Source organism: Puma concolor, chromosome A2 (genome assembly GCF_028749965.1).
Source record: "Puma concolor isolate L17-30 chromosome A2, mPumCon1.1.hap2, whole genome shotgun sequence".
In the NCBI taxonomy this organism is placed as follows: domain Eukaryota; kingdom Metazoa; phylum Chordata; class Mammalia; order Carnivora; family Felidae; genus Puma; species Puma concolor.
The window spans coordinates 73,746,696-73,760,275 of record NC_141668.1 but is presented as its reverse complement, the minus strand read 5'-3'; positions in this window follow the sequence as shown (position 1 = coordinate 73,760,275).

Sequence of the window (13,580 nt, the reverse complement as noted above, 5' to 3'; positions counted from 1 at the left end):
CAAGCTGCATTTGAAAACTTGAAAGATAGTGTCAACAATACTTGGAGAGGTATTTAGGGCCTAAATGCTTTTATAAAATTAGAAGAAGGACTGAAAATCTTTCAATTGAATGAACTAAATATCAATCGAATAAATTCAGAGAAGAATAGAATAAACTTGAAGGAAGTAGAGGAAGGAGAAAATAAAGATGAGAACAGAAATCTATGAAATAGAAACAAAAATTACAATAGAATCAAAGGAACCCAAAAGTTGTCCTTCATAAAGAGTAATAAAATTGGGGCGTCTGGGTGTCTCAGTCTGTTAAGCGTCTGACTTCAGCTCAGGTCGTGATCTCACAGTTGGTGAGTTCGAGCCCCAAGTCAAGCTCTGTGCTGACAGTTCAGAGCCTGGGGCCTGCTTTGGATTCTGTGTCTTCCTCTCTCTCTGCCCCTCTCCCTCTTGCGTTATGTTTTTCTCTCTCAAAAATAAATAAAAACATTTAAAAAATTTTTTAAAAAAGAATAATAAAATTGACACACCTGTGAAGAGTAACCAAGAACTAAAAATGATGAAAAAACTAACCAATATCACATGCTATAAAAATTCTAAGGATTAGAGGAAATTGCAGACAACTTTGAATAAATATGAAGACTGAAATAAATTGAAAACATTCCTTGAAAAATATAACTTACCAAAAATGTCCCAAGAAGAAATGGAAAAGGTCCCACTTCCCCGTGTGATATCATAGATCACAGCAGGCTACCAACACTCCCACTGCAACAAATAGAAAAAAATCAGATAAATTATAAAAGTTATTTTTGAAGTTATTATACAGTTGTAGCTAGACTTGATGATAAGGACTGGATGAGCTAAAATGCCAGAGAGGGAAGATCCCTTGCTAGGGAAGCATTTGCTGATTCTGGGCTGGAGTTGAGGATCAGAGTTGGCCTACTGAGAGGAAGAGAAACCAGTGGGGCTTTTGACAGTCACATGAGTGGATATGATGGATTGGAATCTAGAAGTGCTCCCAAATCTTTAATCATTATGGGAATGCAAAATAAAACTACAATGAGGTAATACTATTCAGAAGAATGGCTGAAATTATAGACTGACAATACCAAATGTTGGTGACAATGTGGAGTCAGTAGAACTCTCACACATTGTTAGTAGGAATATAAATTGCTTCAGCCAATTTTGGAAACAATTCGGTTTCAATAAAGTTAAATGTACACTGATCCTATGACTCAGCAATTATAAAGAAACAGATTAGAGTGTTACAGGCAACAACATGAATGAATCTCACATGTCTGATGTTGAATGAAAGAAGCCAGTAACAATAGAAAACATTGTAGGACTTCATTTATACGAAGTTCAAGAACAGGCAAAATTAATTTATTGCAGCAAAAGTCAGAGTAGTGGTTACCTTTGGGAGGAAGATATTTTCTGGGAAGGGACACAAGGAAAACTGATAGGATAAAAATATTTATGTCTATGTGTGGATCTTGTTACTGGTTATGCTGATGAATACACATAAAAATTTCATAGAGCTGTACCCTTATGATTTGTTCCTTTCATAAACATTATACTTCATTTGAAAGGAAATGATGCCTCAAGATACATGATACACAGATGAATAAAAGAGGTACTTGCATTAAAAAAAATGAAGGTGTATTAGCAATCAAGGATAGTGATTAATTCAATTCTGGGCATATGAAGTCTAAAAGTTTCATTGGAGAATTACAACTGCAGCCTCAGATTATGGGAAAACTTTTGGTTTCACATGTCACTGTTGATTCAATGTCTTTTTACCCTACTCTCCTCCAGTTACTCTACTGTCTAAGTCATTTTCATGTATCCATGAGATCCACTATGTGCCATCTACTCCACCCTGTAAAAGTGCAGCTCACTTTGGTTGCACCCACACCAATGTAACACCTAAATCAGGAGTTCTTGATCACTCTGATGCCAGCTATGCTCAGGCTCCTGAATTCGCCATGCCCAATCTCTTGCCCCATCCTGGCAGTATACTTCTCTTGGGGTCTCTCTGACTTTCTGTCACAGTTATACAAGCTCAGCCCTTATGCACAAGCTGCACACCATACACATGTACAAATGAAAAGCCAGGTTCTCATATAAGAGTTGGGAGGTGGGAAGCTAGTCCTGAATGGTCAGGAATGTGAACAAGTGAAAAAAGAATGACTTTTGATGATTTTCTCTACCAGATTATGGATCTTTACATTGTAATAAAAAAGCTTTCACTTTCACATGGCTTATCCTATAGCCTTTGTCAGAGTCTTGATAGGAGTATGTTTCAATAACTTAATTTTTCAAAAAATTGTTGAAAATGCCACCCTGGGCGAATATATACCGGAAGAATGACTGCTGTCTAACATCTGGGTTTTCTCCATTTATGCCACCATTCGTTATTTCACATAGTCATGATTTCTTTATACCATCCCTTGTTCCAGAAATGGTTTATTGCATAGTTTAGAAAGTGATATGGAATCACACTTGTACGAAAGCCCTCGGGTAACAAAATCGGGGGAAGGCTAATGGCAGAAAAGTAAGAGGGGAAAGAAAGGTGAAAGCATGGAGTAGAGTTAGTGTCTAAAATAGTTGTTTTTGGGGCGCCTGGGTGGCTTGGTTGGTTAAGCGTCTGACTTCGGCTCAGGTCATGATCTCACGGCCCGTGAGTTCGAGCCCCGCGTCGGGCTCTGTGCTGACCGCTCATAGCCTGCAGCCTGTTTCCGATTCTGTGTCTCCCTCTCTCTCTGCCCCTCCCCTGTTCATGCTCTGTCTCTCTCTGTCTCAAAAATAAATAAACGTTGAAAAAAATTAAAAAAAAATAATTGTTTTCAATTATATATGCTTTACTATAATGGCCTGAAATTTTAGTTCTGAGCTCAGCAATGAGTATAAAAAAAGGAAACACAATTTGTTACTTAACTGCATATATATATTTTTCAGTTTATTTATTTATTTTTGAGAGAAACAGAGACAGTGTGAGTGAGGGAGGGGAGGAGAGAGAGGAAGAGAGAGAGAGAATCCCAAGCAGGCTCTGCACTGTCAGCGCAGAGCCCGATGTGGGGCTCAAACCCACCAACCATGAGATCATGACCTGAGCGGAAACCATGAGTCAGACGCTTAACCAACTGAGTGACCCAGCGCCACCCCCTCCGCCCCTCCCACACACACACATATATTTATTAATTGTAGTGTTAATTGTAGGGTTTGCTAGCTTTTTAAAGACAGTTGAAAATCAGGCCTTTATTGAGAAATGTAATCCCCCTCCATATATTCTCTTGCACCTTGTTCCTTTGGGGGAAGTTAGACATAAACCTAGGATTTTTACCAGGAACAGAAAGCTGCCATAATTTCAAGGACTTCCTGTGGTAGTCTGTCTGTCTCTGTCTCTGTCTGCCTCTGCCTCTGCCTCTGTCTGTCACTCTCTATATATCATCTGACACTGACATCTGAGTTTTATGTTATGGCAGATGCCTACTCCTTAGAGTAGATGGTGGAAGATATGTTTGATTAATGTAAAGTACATTTTTAAATTTTCATCATATGTTATTTCTGAAGATACTGCTAATGCCTTAGGGGATTTCATCAATAAAAATGCCTCTTGTTTTCAATGACATCTTTTCTGGAATGTTATGACTCATTTTTCAACTAATACAAAGCAGACTCCTGTCACAGCAATGAATAGTCTAGAATTTCTAGGCTCAAAATATTGTTTTTGTTTTGGGGTATATTTCAATCCTCTAACAGAAAAGTAGATTCCTCCCTATTCAACGAAATGCTGTAATAGTAACAATAATATTAATAGTAGATATTATACTTAACCCAGATTGTCTTGCAAATTTCTTCTACATATATGAGGGGAAAACCATGTATTTCAGTGCAGAGAACATCTAATATCTTGTGTTTCCTTCCTCCTTCAATGTTAGAGAAAAATATTTTCTTCATTCTAGCTTTTATGAAAGTTTATTTATCCTCTGCTTCTATCTCACTTGGCTCGGAAACTCCAGGGTGTGTCTCAGAAATGAGCGTGTTGAAAACTGGCAAGTGGGGGAAGGAAGCTGATTTCAGTTTTGTTTTCCTAGATCTGAGTTTACAGAAGTGCCTTTTCTCTCTGAAATGCTTTTTTGGTAAGTCATTGCTCCACCACAGTCTGGTCTGTTTGGTCAAAAATCCAAAGTTTAAAATCTCTTCTTTACTTGAGAGTTTTGAGGACTGCAGAGAGCCCTATTGTCTTGGTTACAGACAAACTCCCAGATACTCTGAGTATCTGGAATACTTTGGAATAATGAGTTTTATTGCTCTTGAAAGCTTGTGGAGCTCCGGGTAGAGAAGAGCTTATGTTGGTATTTCATTGGCCTTCCACGGTGGACTCATCATCCATCTCTGTTTTCAAGTATGAAGGAATGGCTTACAGGGACTCTTTGAGCTCCCTATAAATGCTAAAGATATCTGGGTTAGTTCTGTAGGGCAGACCAGGGTTAGATGGCCACATGGCAGGGATTTATCTTTTTTTTTTTAATTTAATTTATTTTTTTAATTTACATCCAAGTTAGTTAGCATATAGTACAACAATGATTTCAGGAGTAGATTCCTTAGTGTCCCTTACCCAGTTAGCCCATCCCCCCTTCCACAACCCCAGTAATCCTCTGTTTGTTCTCCATATTTAAGAGTCTCTTATGTTTTGTTCCCCTTCCTGTTTTTATGCTACTTTTGCTTCCTTTCCCTTATGTTCATCTGTTTTGTATCTTAAAGCCCTCATATGAGTGAAGTCATATGATATTTGTCTTTCTCTGACTAATTTTGCTTAGCCTAATACCCTCTAGTTCCATCCACATAGTTGCAAATGGCAAGATTTCATTCTTTTTGATTGCCAAGTAATACTCTCTTGTATATATATACCACATTTTCTTTATCCATTCATCCGTCGATGGACATTTGCGCTCTTTCCAGAGATTTATCTTTTTAAGGTCAGTATCCAGGTTAGGTAGAGAATTACCTGAGTGAGAGTGACAAAAATAGTCACCATTTAAAAAATTAACACCAAGTGCTACTAGCATTTATTGTGTGTGCTCAATTAGCTTTTTGTTTCCACATTCCACTGTTGATTCACATTGGTTTTATATGGTTTTTAAACATTTATCATGCACTTACTGTTCACAACAATCCTCTGAGGTAGATGCTATTATCATCTCCATTTTATAGCAGAAGAAGCTGAAGCACAGAGACCTTCAATAATGTGACTCTCTCTCTCTCTCTCTCTCTTTCTGTGTGTGTGTGTGTGTGTGTGTGTGTGTGTGTGTGTGTGTGTGTTTAAATGTTTATGTATTGGGGCACCTGGGTGGCTCAGTTGGTTAAGCACCTGACTTTGGCTGAGATCATGATCACAGCACTTGAATTCGAGGCCCACATCAGGCTCTGTGTTGACAGCTTGGAGCCTGGAGCCTGCTTTGGATTCTGTGTCTCCCTCTCTGCCCCTCCCCTGCTTGTGCTCTGTCTCAATCTCTCTCTCCATCTCAAAAATAAAAAAAACATTAAAAAATTATTAATATTTACATATTTATATATTATGTGTGTATGTATATATATATATACATATATACATACACACATATGTATATGTGTGTAATATATGTGTATATATATATACATATGTGTATATATATATACACATCTATCTATCTATCTATCCATCCTATGGGTTCTGTTTCTCTGTAGAACCCTGAGTAATACAATCAAGTTATAAAAATTAACTTCTCTCTGCTCTCCATACTGAGTTTTATGCCAGTACCTTATATATAGTTGCTCAGACTCCCTGTGACACCAGGTCCTAGGCCTTAAGCATGAGCTAGCCCTCTCTTCTGTCCTGTGTCTTTTTCCTCATGCTGCCTCTCTGACCACCAGGCCAGTTATTAATTTTTAAAAAATCTCATTATTGCCCACTTAAGGAACAACCTAATTGTTCTCCTACCCCCTTGAAAATTTAATACTACAGATATACTATATATCTGTGATTTGTACATAAAAAGGACAACATTATGTGTTGCACCACAGAATTGCAAATTTAAACAACAAGATACCACTACACATCTATTCAAATGGCCAAAATCCAGAGCACTGATAACACCAAATGGTGACAAGGATGTACAGCAACAGGAACTCACATTCATTGCTGGTGGGAATGCAAAATGGTACAGACACTTTGGAAGACAGCTTGTTGGTTTCTTGCGAAAGTAAACCTACTCTTACCATTACAACCCAGTAATTGCAATTCTTGGTATTTAGCCGGAGGAATTGAAAACTTACATCCACACAAAACCTGCACACTGATGTTTGTAGCAGGTTTATTCATAAGTGCCAGACTTGGAAGCAAACGTCAGTAGATGAATGAGTTAATAAACTGTGGTACATCCAGACAATGGAACATTATTCAATACTAAAAAGAATTGATCTGTAAAGCCATGAAAAGCCATGGAAGAATATTAAATGCAAATTATTAAGTGAAAGAAGCCAATCTGAAAAGGCTGCTTACTGTATGATTCCAATTATATGACATTCTGGAAAAGGCAAAACCATGAAGGCAGCAAAAGGATCAATGGCTGCCAGGAGTTAGTGGGGAAAGGAAGAATGAATTGGTGGAGCACAGAGGATTTTTAAGATAATGAAATTATTCTGAATGATACTATAATGGTGGATTCATGCCTACACACACACACACACACACACACACACACACGTATATGTATATATATGATATGCATTTGTCAAAACCCATAGAATATACAACACCAAGAGTGAACCCTAATGTAAAATATGGATGTTGGGTAATAATGATGAGTCAGTGTATATTCATCATTTGTAACAAGCGTGCTGTTCTGGTGCTGGATATTGATAGTGGAGGAGGTTGTATGTGTGTGGGAGGCAGGCAGACAGTATATGAAATCTCTGTACCTGCCTTTCAATTTTGCTGTGAACCTAAAACTGCTCTTAAAAATAGTCTATCCTTTTTTGTGACCGAGTAATATCCTCGGTGTGTGTGTGTGTGTGTGTGTGTGTGTGTGTGTGTGTGTGTGTGTGTTTATTAAATCTTTATACATTTGTCTGTTGATGGACACTCAGGCTGCTTCCACATCCTGGCTGTTGCATATAATGCTTCAATAAAAATAGGGGTGCATGCATATATCTTTTTGAATTTGTGTTTCTGTTTATTTGGGTAAATACTCAGTAGTAGAATTTTTGGATCATATTGTATTTCTATTTTTAATTTTTTGAGGAAATTTTATACTGTTTTCTTCAGTGGCTATGCTAATTTATATTTCTACCAACAATGCATGGGGGTTCCTTTTTTCCCACATCCTTGCCAATACTTGTTTCTTGTGTTTTTGATACTAGCCATTCTGACAGGTGTAAGGTGATATCTCATTGGGTTTTGATTTGCATTTCCCTGATGATTAGAAATGTTGAGTATCTTTTCATGTGTCTGTTGGCCATTTGTATGTTTTTTTTTTTTTTGGAAAAATGTCTACTCAGATCCTCTGCCCATGTTTTTAATAAACAAAAAGCAGAATCAGTCCTATAATTACAGAGGACAAACTGATGGTTGCCAGAGGGGAGGAGTATGGGGGAATGGGCAAAATGGGTGAAGGGGAGTGGGAGATACAGACTTCCAATTATGGAATGAATGTGTCACAGGAATAAAAAGCATAGCATAAAGAATATAGTCAATGCTAGGAGCACCTGGGTGGTTCAATTGGTTAAGTGTCCAACTCTTGATTTTGGCTCAGGTCATGATAGCATGGTTTGTGAGGTGGAGCTCCAAGTTGGGCTCCATGCTGACAGCGCAGAACCTGCTTGGGATTCTCTCTCCCTCTCTGTCCCTGCCACTCCCCTGCACTCTCTCTCTCTCTCTCTTTCTCAAAAATAAATATTAAAAAAAAAATTTTTAATGTATATTTTTGAGAGAGAGAGGGAGCATGCACACGTGTGAGTGGAGGAGGGGAAAGAGAGAGGGAGACACAGAACCTGAAGCAGGCTCCAGGCTCTGAGCTGTCAGCACAGAGCCTGACGTGGGGCTCGAACTCACTAACTGTGAGATCATGACCTGAGCCAAAGTCGGAAGCTCAGCTGACTGAGCTGCCCAGGCCCCCCCCCATAAATATTTTTTTAAAAAAGAAATTATTTTCATAATCCAGACAGTGAGGACCCCTTTCTTAAAAGAAGATTACTTAAAGTTAAGCTCCCTGGATAGCATCTTTTCAATGTTTTTCTCTTAATTCACTTGTGGTCTTTGTGGGGATGGTGTGAGGAGGTGTTTTCCCTATTTCTTGATAAAATTATTATAAAACAGCAAGCACAGAAAAAATTTTCATGACCAAGAAAGACTTTGTAGAATATCTCTTGCTATTATTACTTTCTCTTGTTTTTATATGAAATTTATCTTAGGAACCGAACCACCAAAGGTTTTACATTTTATCATGATCCTCTTTCTCTTTGATGAAGGAAGTATTGCCAAATTACAATACCAAGAATCCTCTTAGCCTATGCGGCAGGTTTTATCCAAGGGTCCTGGTCGCTCTTTTCCCCTCTTTTCTTATTGTTTGAGAGTATCTAGGAACAATACTTTTAATTTTTTTCCATTGCTGTTCTTGTTTTTTTTTTATTTTTTATTTTTTAAAATTTACATCCAAATTAGTTAGCATATAGTGCAACAGTGATTTCAGGAGTAGATTCCTTAGTGTCCCTTACCCAATTGGCCCATCCCCTTCCCACACCCCCTCCTGTAACCCTCAGTTTGTTCTCCATATTTACGAGTCTCTTCTGTTTTGTCCCCCACCCTGTTTTTATATTATTTTTGTTTACCTTCCCTTATGTTCATCTGTTTTGTATCTTAAAGTCCTCATATGAGTGAAGTCATATGATATTTGTCTTTCTCTGACTGACTAATTTCACTTAGCATAATACCCTCCAGTTCCATTCCCGTAGTTGCAAATGGCAAGATTTCATTCTCTTTGATTGCCGAGTAATACTCCATTGTATATATATACATCTTCTTTATCCATTCATCCATCGATGGACATTTGGGCTCTTTCCATACTTTGGCTATTGTTGATAGTGCTGCTATAAACATGGGGGTGCATGTGTCCCTTTGAAACAGCACCTGTATCCCGTGGATAAATGCCTAGTAGTGCAATGGCTGGGTCATAGGGTAGTTCTATTTTTAGTTTTTTGAAGAACCTCCATACTGTTTTCCAGAGTGGCTACACCAGATTGCATTCCCATCTTGGTTATTTTTTTTTAACGTAACATTTACTGTGTATTTTTCTTTCTTTTTTTTTTTTTAATTTTATTTATTTATTTTGTGTGTGTGTGTGTGTGAGAGAGAGAGAGAGAGAGAGAGAGAATGAGCTAGTGAGAGGCAGAGAGAGTAGAGGACAGGATCAAAAGCTGGCTCTTTGCCTACAGCAGAGAGCCCAATGCAGGGCTCAAACTTACGAACTATGAGATCATGACCTGAGCTGAGGTCGGACGCTTAACCGACTGAGCACTCAGGTACCCCTATGTCGTATTTTTTTTTAATTGAAAAACTAATATGTGTTCAATTAAAAAAAATCAGAAACAACTAGAAAGAAAGAAAAACATAAGACACCTGGATCTTATACCCCCATTCAAAGTTGTCAACACTTTTGTATAAAATCTCCCAGTGTTTTATGGGTAGGCAAATATTTGTCCAACAGTAGAAGCATGGGTCATTCAATATTGTGTTTTTCTACTCAGCAAAATATAGCTTCTTTCTTACATCACTAAATAGACTTTTAGCATAATTTTAAAACCTTTTTCTTTGGAAAATTTCAAATAAAAACCAAGTAAACAAAATACCATAATGAACCCCCTTGTATATATCACCCAGCTTCAAAGCTATTAACATTCTGCTATTCTCTCTCTTTTTCACTTCTCCTACTCTTATTTTAGCTATAGCTTCCCTGAGATAGAATTGGAGTGCATGTTTATTAAATGTAAAGTTTTGGCAAATGGCTTGACAAACTGTAGCATCCCCCCACCCCAATGTAGACATAGAACATTTCTGTAATAGCATGTCCCTCCCTGGTTACTCCTAACCCCCTGAAGAGGAAAACACTGTTCTGTTTTGTTTTTTGGGTTTTTTTTTTTTTGTTTGGTTTTTACCATAGATTAGTTTCCAAATGTTCATATACAAGGAATCATATACTATGAACTCTTTTGTGACTGGCTTCTTTTATTTTATTTATTTTTTTTTTTTAAATTTTTTTTTTCAATGTTTATTTATTTTTGGGACAGAGAGAGACAGAGCATGAACGGGGGAGGGGCAGAGAGAGAGGGAGACTCAGAATCGGAAACAGGCTCCAGGCTCTGAGCCATCAGCCCAGAGCCCGACGCGGGGCTCAAACTCACGGAGCGCGAGATCGTGACCTGGCTGAAGTCGGACGCTCAACCGACTGCGCCACCCAGGCGCCCGTGACTGGCTTCTTTTAAATTCAATGTAATGTCATTGTGATTGGTCCTAGTGTTGCATGTATCATTAGTTTGCTCCTTTTTATTGCTGAATAGTATTCTGTTTTTGTCAATATTTCCCAATTTGTTTATCCAATTTCCTTTAAATAGACGTTTGAGTTATTTCCGTTTTTGGCAGTCATGCTTAAAACTGCTGTGACTATTTTTGTACAAGTCTTTTTATGGACATATGTCTTCATTTTATTATGTAAATACCTTGGCATGGGGTTACTGGATGTAATAGGCACACCTTTTACTTTATAAGAAACTGTCAAGCCTTTGTCTAAATTTGACTTTGACTTTGTGTCCGTCTTTTGTATAAGTCAAAATGAAACAAGGAACTGATGTCATTTCACCTGGAAAGTTTAGAAATAAAGAAAAAATGATACTTAGCACATCAATATGAAGAGTCATAGGCTGCTAAGCATCACAGTTTTACTCTACCACATCTGTGAGTAACTGATGTTTTAGTTTAATTAGTACCCATAATTCCTGGCCCGATGTTAGAATTAGCTAATATGTTCTTACCATCTTAACGGGGTTAAGCTGTGGCACCCACTGGCAAATGTTTATATTTTTACAGTATCTGTAATGAATATCATTTCAAAACTCCCAAGATGAGCCAGTAAAATGAATGTGTTTTAAGCATATTGGGTAGGTAGTTAGAAACTTAATACAATTGGCTGAAAGAACAAGGTAAAGTGACATTATGAGGGTTACATGTGGATGTTGTATCCTACCAAGCAGATATTGTTCCTTAGCACATAGTTGGTACTTTTTAAGTAAGAGCAGACCACATGGATATTGCCTATTAATTCTCTACCTTTTACTAATTATCCTTTCTAGATGAGCCTATAAATTGTATGCCATGATTCATTTGTAATGCTACTTTCCACTTTTCTAAGATGGTAAGAACAATTTGGATCTTCCTGTGCCTATTTATGGCCAACACACATCTTTAGTCTTTAAGACACATGAGGCTTCTTGAAGATCTGACTCCCTTTAGGAACTGGCTTGTGCCCTGTGAGGGTCAGATACAACGTTGCCAACTGTCCACCCTGGAAGGCTCAGCTTTCACAGAGGGACAAGTCATGTTTGGACAATAGAGTCTCTATTCCACAGAATGTTTAAAAAAAAAGAAAAAGAAAAAGATTGGTTAGACCCAGAGCATATAGATATGCTTTATTTACCCAAGGGTTATTCAGCTTTAAGCAGAAAACTTTGACCTTTGACTTCTCTTTAAAAATTTCTTCCTTCTTGGGGCGCCTGGGTGGCTCAGTTGATTAGACATCTGACTTTTGATCTCAGTTCAGGTGTTGATCTCAGTGTAATGAGTTCAGGCCCTGTGTTGGGCTCCACGATGGGTGTAGTACTTACTTAAATTTTTTTTTCTTCTTGCTTGTTGCTTTGTTAAGAGTCTGTTTGGTAACTTTAAGTATAATTCACATGATTATAAATCCCACATTGTTTGTGTAATTCATATCATGAGTATTTCCAAACTAATATACCGGTAATCCCTTTATAGTGATACCAAGCTTAATGTAAATTTAATTTTCTCTAATCCAGTCTCTTTGTTTATGTAGTCATGTATTTTGAGAAAGTATGGAAAGTATTGCTAATACTGGAAAATAGAATGATTGTTCCTCAAGGGATTTGGTGATCCAAAGTGTCAGCATTTATCCACCCCTCATGAGATAATGGAATGTGGCTTCACAGTGCTCAGTGCAAGTCAACCATGTTTGAAGACATTCTGCCTCTCAGATCACTCACACATATTTGAGACTCAGAAATAATATTTTCTCTCAAATAAGAATGAAAAAATAAAACATTTTAAGTTATCTGAAAAAAACATCTTGGGTTATAATTTTTTTCAGCTCATATTTAACAGGGTTATGAGTAATGAACTATAGTTTTTTGGTTTTTGGTTTTGTTTTCATCTAACTGTTCAGTTCCTTGTTCTCAATGTGATAGTTTTTCAAGTATTGGGAAAATACTGGTTTTATTTAAAATCATATAAACTGATGTACTGCAGCATACCTACTTGTGAAGATGAGTATTGGAAAAGAGGTAAACAATACAGTGTGAGAACACTAATTGTATGATTAGGGGACAGGGCTTGAATTAGAGTATCACTGAGTTAGTAAATTCCTTTAACCAAAGACTGACAAGGAGTGACAAAGATAGCTAGTATTTAAATTAAAGAAGGCCTGGGGCACTTGGGTTGCTCAGTTGGTTAAGCATCTGACTCTCAATCTCAGCTCAGGTCTTGATATCAGGGTTGTGAGTTCAAGCCTCTACTTAAAAAAAAAAAAAAAAAAAATTCAAAAAGGCCTAAGAAAACTTGGTAAAACATACCCATCTTAGATCAATAAAACATTATTCATTTGGTGATTCATAAAAATAAATAGCCTTTTGTGATTGGATAAATAAAAGCAGGTTGAGAAAAGAGAAGATCCCTAAAAAACCTTGTAGAGGAGCTGGGCCTGTGAACTCTGAGGATATTCATGGATAATAGGAATATTTAACAATTTTTCTTCCTTCTATCAGAACTTTTTTCTCTTATGTCAACCCATTAGTTAAGTGTTGCTAAATGTTGTAGCCCAGTCTTAGCTGAGCTATGAAGGTTTAAGGGTCCAGCCTATGTCCAGGGGTGTGTGGACACTTGGAAGCCCACCAAATGGACAGGTGGGCTGCAGAAAAGGGAGGCAGCAGTCTGGAGCAAGATCAGCAGCAGATGTGGCTTCTAGCAACAGGGGCACGTTTGTGGACCATGTGAGCATTCCTCAGAGATTCACAGAAATACTGGTGAAAAGAACCCTGATAGGGAATAGATCTCTAGATGACAAGAGGAATTGGTTTTGCAACCTGGAATATCTAAGTTACTAAGGAGATAGGAAGTAGATAAATAAACATGTATTTGTTAAGTATTTAATTTAATCTATATTAGCATGTGTTTTACTTTATAGGCAATGGATATCTCTTAAAATCCAAGCTCTAGAATGCTGTTCGAGGCTGTTCTGCTTGGTTTAAGTCTAGGGCCAAGCTTCTAGGAT